Genomic DNA, 9051 nt, shown 5'->3' on the forward strand with positions numbered 1-9051 from the left:
TACTAGTCATCTCGGGGTGGTACAAAAGTAATCCTCAAAAACAGACCTTATGCTGATTTTTGAGGATTAGAAAAAGAGCAATAATTTTATATTTACTGAAAAAGGAAGAAAAAAAGAACAAAAACAAACAAACAAAAAACAAAAAACAAATACATTACAATAGAGATGACCTGACCTGGTCTGGATCAGTAAGTTAAACACCTGAGAGAATCACTGGAGTTTGTAACCCAGGAATCTTGTATCCGCTGGCTCCTGTAACCCTGGAACCCTGTATCCACTGACTCCTGTTCTTATGTTTATAGGCCGTGGTGTTTGTTACAACTTGAAGTTTCCAGGACCTTTGTAGCTACCCAAAATAGAAGGTGGAGCCTTGGTCCATTTTGGAGATTCAAAGGTGTGTTCAAATGTGTGGGAGTCTTTTAAAGAGGCCAAGTGGGTGGATCCTAATCTAGTAACACGAACATAGAGTTCACGTTACAGGATGATGATGAAGCTGCCAGAGTGCACTGCTCAGGACGGGTAGAATGATGGGTACCATTCGTCCTGGCCTTTCTAGTTCCTCCTTCCCTTACCCAACATTGTAGGTGCAAGTCCAAGGACAACCGAATTTTGACCTTTTTTATCCGTCTTTGCAGCTAGGTTTGATTGCACGGTATAATTTTTAGATTTACCAATAAATAACCCTCAAATAGATGACTTCAGCTGAGACTTTTTTTTTCAGAAGCATTTGACAAAGTATCCCTCACATTAACAGAAATTAATGTATCTCTGAGAATTACCTCGCTTCTTGAATCATTTTTCTAATTATTCTGCATAACATTTTCTCCTCTGATAACTGACTCTGAGATCGTTTTGCCCGACTTGAGTCCCTTCTTTCAATGTGCCTCATTTTCAACTTCAGCGCTCCAAATTTTGTCTTTCTCTTTAGAAGATATTCTATTTCTCCTGTCTCAAATTGTTGCAGTTCTCACTGACTGTGCTGTTGGTGTCTCTTTTCCCTTCTCCATAGAAGCCTCTTTTTATTGTTCCATCCAAGCTAGCACCGGATACTTAAATGAGCTGGCTGTTGAGCCCAGCAAGTTCATCAAGGTTTGAACAGCAAGTCTCTATCAAGGCTTTAGGGGGAAAAAGAAGGCAGCACTTGGCAGTGGAGCAGCCCTGGTGTACCTGGCAGGAATCCACAGGAACCTGTGGGAACATTAGCCCATCCCAAATAAGTGAGCAGTGCTGTTTGTGGTCTTCTGTCCCAGACAGGAACGATGGCCCTCAGCCCCTCACTCAGTACTGGTTTTCCTATGCATGCATCCTTCGCACTCCAGTTTCCAAAAGGTGAAACCTCATTGGCCTCAGATGTTTCTCCCAACTATCATTTAAGATGACATGAAAAGTGACAGATACATAAAGTCAAAAATCGGTCCTGAGAGTCTCCAGAACGTGTCAGGTTTTGTGATGTGCTGTATATAGGGAAAACATGCTAAACATATCTATGGATGTGTCTCACTGGACTTTGCCATATAAATAAAATAATAAATAAATAAATACATAAATACATAATAAATCAATCATGAGTTCCTAATGTGGAGATGCTGGCAGGGGAGACACAGAATAGAGGTAGAGGAGTGGACAGAAATCAGAAATGAGATTTATACAAAATGGTTCTGGATTTAATTAAGGCAGACAGCACTCATAGCAACCAAGGATCTAAGGTAATTTCTCTCTCTCTACAAAATAAAAAAAAGATGCAAGTGTGCGTGTGTGTGTGTGACAAGCCCATTTCACGATGCTGTTTATAAAACCCCCAGATAGTATGACCGTCAATGTGACAACCTTTCTCTGCTCTTTATAGATAACCACTCCTCTTTAAGTCCTGTTGGGGACAATGGTTTTTATTTACCATTTATTAGATATCCTCTGTGGTATATCTATTCAATTAGCCAACGTCTGTTTTCACTTAAGTCTTTTATTCCTTATTAATTATTGCTGGCATTTTAATGGCCCTTTCATGTTAACCCTCTATTCGATAATGAATTCACTCATCACCTTTAGCAACCAGGTACTGTAGACAGATATGGCTGCCTTGAACTTTTTAGTGCTCTTATTTATTATTTGGGGGTGGGGGTATGGGTAAACATGCTTACAGTCCAGGTAAGCAGGGCTTACAGGATTCAGTTCTCTTCTCCCACCCACCATGTAGGTACCTGGGACAGAGCTCAGATTGTCCGGCTTGGCAGCAGGTGGTGACCCATTGAGCATCTCACTGGTCTCTATTCAAGCTTTCAAAAGGAAGCTCCTCTCCTCAAAGAGTTTCTAGTCTCTTAGGACAGAGCCAAACAGCTGCCATGATAGTACCTCTCTTTCTATGGCACACATTTACCTAGAGTCACTTTTCACCGTCTCATTTAATTCTTTGAAAGGGCTCTCAAATAGGTAGACACAGTTGTCTGCATGTTATATTTTATCAAGTAACTCTCCCCAAAATAGCATGGTTTGCCACTGGGGAAGCAAAGCCCCGAGCCCAGCACTGACTGATTCTAAAAGGCTACACTCCCCTCTTTTGGAAGGTAATCACCACCTTAGAAGGCAGATCTTGGACTTCAGCTATCATTAGTTATAATTACTGTCACCCAACATAGGCTAGTATGTGTTTGTAACAAGATGCAAAGGGTTATAAATCTGCAACGTGTATGATAGATTCTCCTCTGCTTTCTAAAACAAGTCGTTCCTTTGATACCAACAGCATTCCACTTCAGCCTTCTTAGCAGATGAGATGGCAAAGTCATCGATTTGAAAAAGGCTATCCCATCCGCCCCAGGACAAAGCTAGGGAGGAGATGAGAATTCCTTAATCTGGTTGCTGACAACTCCATGAACTCTTATTTAAAACTGAAACAAGAAAACAAAGCAAACCAAAACCCAGAGTGTGAGCTAGCTGAAATGAATTATAAGGAAGTTAAACTCAGCAAAACTAAAATACATAAAATTCTGAAGCTAAATGAGTACGTTTAGAAAGCAGTTTTCTATGTAGCTTTTGAAAATTGCTATCTAATGATTACTGTGCGCCAGGAGTGATTTTGCCTGCACGATATTCTTCAGTTCACTATAAAGTGCTCTCAGTCAGGAATGGCACCCCATTTCCAAAGTGAAGGAATTAGGGCTCAGATGTTTCCAAATCAAGGAGTGTGGAAGAATTTATCTCGAACGCTGCTGAGAGTCATGACTTTAACTACAGTGCTGTGTATCACCAAAGTGAATGAAGATAAGCCACAGCAACCACCACCACTTGGACAGCACCTACTGTGTGCCAGCACTGTCTGAATGAAGATAAGCCACAGCAACCACCACCACTTGGACAGCACCTACTGTGTGCCAGCACTGTCTGAGCAGCTTTCTATATGTATTAACTCATTCTTACTGCACAGCAATCAAATTGGTAAAATGCTGCTGTGTTTCTTATCTGTTGTTAAGAATCTGTCCTGGCTAGTTTTTATGTCACCGTGACATAAGCAAGAGTTACCTAAGAGGAGGAAACTTCAACTAAGAAAATACATCAATACTTGGGGGCTATAGTCAGTGTTGTAGGTCATTATTTTTTAAATAATTGATTGCTGGGGGGATAGATCATTGTGGGTGATGCCATCCCTGGGCTGGTAGTCCCGGGTTCTATAAGAAAGCAGGTTGAGCAAGCCACGAGGAGCAAGGCGGTAAGCAGCACCCTCCATGGCCTCTGCATCAGCTCCTGCTGACAGGTTCCTGACCCTTCTGAGTTCTTGCCCTGACTTCCCTCAGTGGATATGATTCATATCATGATTCAGGATATGTAAGCCAAATAAAGCCTTTTCTCCTCCAGCTACTTTTGGTCATGGTGTTTCATCACAGTTATAGAAACCCCAAGGCAGCATCCCAGGGCACACGTATCAAATGAGCCGCCACAGTCAGAAACAATCGTCAGAGCCTACGGTAGCAGCCAGGTTCTTCAGCTTTTAAAAAATTAAACAAAACAAAACAAAACAAAACAAAACAAAACCCATCAGGGACTCTATGCCATATCAGATGTGTTATAATTTATCCTTATTCCTTCAACTAAGGTCTTTAATCAGAAACCAAAAACCAAACAAACAAACAAACAAATAAACAAACAAAAACCCCCAAGACTCTTTAGAATAATTCCTGTGTACATCCTCACATTTATTGATGGGAAACAGTGGGCTTCCTAATCCAATATAGTTTCACTTCAGTTATGAGTGGCAACATCCACTGTTCTCGGAAAGGCATATGTGGAAGTGTTCTTGCTGGCCTAGAATAGGTTTTCAAACTGTCTTTTTTCACAACAAGGAAAAATCCTGTCTTTTAATTTAGATTTTGAAAGCTTGGGGTAAGTGACCCCGTTCAAAGTTTTCTGAACAATGATCTGGCCATGTTCACCAAGAACAGGATAAACACTGGGTTCCTGTTCTGGGTTTCCTGACAATTAGTGCCGTGTTCTTAGTCCTCTTGGCATCAATAATCACTAAATGTCGGGTCTTAGAAGAGCCAACCTCTTTATGGTGCTTAGAAAAAGAAATGCTATCACATTTGAACCTCCTACCGCTCCCCATCGTGACTGTATTTCCATGGCTTTCTTTACTCCAGTGGGCCTGAAACCTAATGCATGAGCCGTTGTCAGTAGTGGTGTTGATATCTAGACATTGCCCTTCTGAGTCTATTTTTACCTGATATCTTAATGGCAGGCCTAATAGTCCCTGCTATCTTCCAGCCAGCCTGATGTAATAAAGTTGTTCTTAGATGGTTGTATTCACTGATTTTAACCGTAAGAAACAGCCTAACTCCATGCAGCTATGAAAGCCTTGAAGAGGCAGGATTTGCTTCAGACAAGGAACCCAGACTAAGGCAGCCTGGTATGCACTCACCTCCATTTCCTGTCCTGGAATAGCAGCCAGCAAACCAACCTCCTATAAAACCCAGCAATGCTTCTGTTCATAGTAGGAGCACAGGGCAAAATGACATGGGACCAAAAGCAGCCTGCTGGGGGAGATTTTGTGTTGCTACTGTGTATGTGATGCTCTCCATGCCGTGTAGCTTATTAGACAGGGCAAACACAAGGAAATATGAGAAAGCGAGTTTCTAACCAGGCATACTCTCCAGACTCCTTTGTAACGAAGAAAACGAAAAACAGGTCCTCAATGTGAGAAAACAGTGTGGCCCACAAACATGTTCTATAGTGTAATCGTTCTAAAGTATAATGAACAAACATGGAATGTTGACTTGATTGTAAAAAAGCCAAAATGACTCAAGGGGTTCCTCAAACCAAAATCATCTTTAGAAAAAGAATCACTTAATGAGAAAATGCAGGCACTGGCTTGCCTGATAAAACTGTGAACATTTTCTAAAACTAAGATGCTACTTCTTACTGCTGTCTGAACATACCACTGAGGGCAGGTTGGAAACCCGTCCCTGTCGGCCTCTCTAAACCAGTCTAAACTAGTTCAACCCTGAGAATATAAATGAATATTCAACAACTCCATTATTTTTTGTACAACTGAGTTAAGATTACTCATTTCTTAGCACTGTACAACTCATTCCTGCCGCTTCCTTTTGCAACAGAAGCATTGCTGGTTTTTGTAGGAGATTGGCTTTGCTGGCTAATGCTGGGCCTCCCCAAATTCTTTGTGTAACGATGTCAGGAACAGGAGAGTGATTGTAGACATACCACAGCCAACAAAGGAGTTGACAAAAAGCCACAAGTGACTTGGTCGAGGCAGGCGTCACCTCGGCCCTGTCTGTTCATCTGAGAATGAAGAGACCAGTGGGCAGCATTGGGCCACAGGCAGATCTGTATCTGGGTGGATAAGCATGCAACAGGGGGCAGAAACAGGGAGGAAGGCTTTGGTAAAGGGAAGTCATAACATAGACGATACTCACACATCCAACCTACGCTCATGGGGAGAAGCTTTTACTATGTACTTAATAAAATGGGTCTTTTTGTCTGTTTGTCTGTTTCTGAGACAGGATCTAGCTATGTAACCGAGGCTGGCACTGAACTTGCTCTTCCTCCAAGTCTTCCCATGTACACCCCCAGCCCTGCTAACTTTTGAATGCTGGTCAACTGTTCTTTATACTTCATCTTTATGAGTTAGAAGGACACTTTTCTTGCATTCTGTGTACTGTGTGTGTGTGTGTGTGTGTGTGTGTGTGTGTGTGTGTGTGCGTGCGCGCGGGCGCGTGAGAGAGAGAGAGAGACTGTGTATTATATGTATGTGGTGTCTATGTGGTCTAGTGGGAAATGTCAGCCTCCGTTTCTCCTATACATTTATTTAATAATAATTAACACACTTCAAAGACTTCAAAGGAATTGTGAATTTCTACCACCAATAAGCACCCAGCTAGGTTGCAGTGGATGACACTGGGGCATCCTCCATTCTAAGTTCTGACACCATGTAGAGTCTTGATTCTAGACAATAGAATCAGGTTCTACAGGCTATGGGCTCCGTCCCCAAGCTTTCTGATCTTCAGGCGTCAGTCACAAACAGTTCTACCCAGCTTATGAGCTATCAGGATCTCCACCTCCGCTGCTTTTGTTCATTTTATTTTCTAGCGTGAATCAAGGCCTCAGGGGGAAACATATTAACTGGTTTATTGTGAGTGATATAAAAAGGATACAGAGGAAGAAACATGCATGTAGGGGGATAGCTAGGGAAGAGTATACTCCCTCCAGGAACCTCCCCTTTTCCAGCTGTCCATAAACTCTCTGAACTCTGTCCTTTATCCCTCCTAGAGGCGCCATTGCTTAGACATGCAGAGCTGATTTAATTATTGGCCACTGGTGATCAATTAAACAAACCCTTAGCTCCTCTCCTTTCCTTGATGAACAGAGAATGAAGCTTACAGTCCCAATCCTCTAACCTTGGCATGATCTTTATATGAGAAGCCCCCACACTGAAGCTTCCCAGTGATAGAGATCAGTCGCCTCTGTCCCAAGGATCCCAGGACTAGTGGCTAGAAATCAGGGGTAAAAATCCACTTATATTTCATATGCAAAATGAACCCATAGGATCCCATAATGATAATTGCTGAAATGTGCCGTGGGTCATTGAGTTAATTTATTCATTTATTTAATGACTCAGAAAACATATTTTCCTCCTGCCCTGTGATGATCTCAGTATGTTTTACATATTATCAAAGAACATTAAAAAAAAAAAGATAACGCATGTTAAAATATTGTCAGCCTGTGCCAAGCATGTCTGAGTCCAGTAACACATAGCTCCTTTGCAATATGCACAGTAAACACCACCTCCTGGATGGCCTCAATGAACCTTTGACTCCTGTTTTGCAGCAATGGCCACCAACTTTCTCCTGTCCTCTTTTGGTGGCATTGATTTGCCTCTTTGCCTGAAGACAATATTGCGTGTCCTCTGGATTCTAAAGATTTGTTTACCAATTCATTTGTTGTTCTAACCAATGTATACATCAAGTGAAAAAGGGTTTCAGACCATGAGAGGAAACTGGTATGACTCTTGTTGGTAGCATTGTTGGTACAACTTAACTCATGCCTAACTCTATGTTTAGAAACTTCCCTTTTAAACATCAGGCATGCCATGCAAACAAATGGTATAACTACCTAATAAAAACAAAGAATAATAGATCTTTCTCTCAATTATAAGAAATATTCCTTAGGGACCCCACCTGAGGGGTTCATCCACTCAACAGAATGTCCGATGGTTCTTAGAAAAGTCTGGAGATATGATTTATGTGTGTACAGAAAACGGAATCCAAATTTATTTTAAAAATAAATACAAATTATGTAGACAACATAATTTATTAAATCCAAGGGAAACACATGACATTTGCCTCTCCCAACAGATTTTTCACTAAATATGTAGGTATAAAGAAACTTCCTAAAAGTCTCTGTGGTTAAAAACATCTGCTTAGTTAAAATATTCCGTAAGATTTGGTGGAGGGGGGATGTCTTTCATAAGAAACTTTATTTTACAAGTTCTGGCAGATATATAAAAAAAATGCACTTGTGTTGCTTAATATTGTGAGGAACTTATTAAATCATTTATTTATCCATCCAGGTGGTGTGGAGGACTTACTTTATGCCTGGGGCAGACCCATGGTGATCACACTGACTAAAGGAAAAGGTGAAGAAAATGCAGCAGGGAGCACCAATGGGTCATCCCTAAAATAAATGATTTGACCTAGCAGGGAAGAGGAATATGGCTCTTTAAGACTTAAAAATGAACCAAGTGGTAGTGACGGCCGCAGCACACACATTTAATCCCAGCACTTGGCAGACAGAAGCAGGTAGATCTCTGAGTTTGAAACCAGCCTGTTCTGTCAGAATAAGTTCCAGGACAGCCTGTCCAGAAAAAAACAAAAAGAAGGAAAGGAGGAATAGGAAGGAAGAAAGGACAGGAAAGAGGGAGGAAGAGAAGGAGGAAGGGAAGGAGGGAGGAAAGCAAGAAGAAAAGGAAGGAAGGAAGGAAGGAAGGAAGGAAGGAAGGAAGGAAGGAAGAATTAAAATGAGATAACTCTACCTATCTGTGTGGGCCACTGAAAGCCTTTCTGAGGAAGGGCATGGTGACTTCTGTATAGCATTGACGGTTGAACAGGGCATGGTGGTGTTCCAATCCAAGGACATCATGTGCGCCAAGGCACTGGGAGTTCTTTTCCATCAGCCTCTGCCTTGTTGCTTTGAGTCAGGGTCTCTCACTGAACCTTGAGCTCAGTAAGCCCCTGGAACCTCCTGTCCCTGGTCCTCTCTCTCCTAGCTCTGGGGTGCTAGCACTCACGAGATCGTGCCCAGCTTGTTAGGTTGGTGCTTCATGATCCAATCTCAGCTCTCATGGTTGCACAGGTACATCTCTTAACTCTCTCTACAGCCCCTCAAGTGGTGGCATTAAGAACAGCAAAGTTTTAACTAGAAAACTGAGTTTTAACAAAAGTTTAAGAAGTTTAACTTGTATCTGATAGTATTAGCTTAACCTCTCATGGAAGATCTTAGCTTCACTCGATAAAACCAAGTCTCAGGGCATGATGGTATGTATGGGCACAA

The 9051-nt window shown here is 41.8% G+C and overlaps 1 protein-coding gene across 11 annotated transcripts in view; it reads left to right on the forward strand.

The window, feature by feature from the left end:
- Sorbs2 (sorbin and SH3 domain containing 2) overlaps positions 1–9051 on the forward strand; it is a 320119-nt gene that overhangs the window by 137671 nt on the left and 173397 nt on the right. The gene's annotated exons all lie outside the window — the stretch shown is intronic.

This window comes from Mus musculus, chromosome 8 (genome assembly GCF_000001635.26).
Source record: "Mus musculus strain C57BL/6J chromosome 8, GRCm38.p6 C57BL/6J".
NCBI lineage: Eukaryota > Metazoa > Chordata > Mammalia > Rodentia > Muridae > Mus > Mus musculus.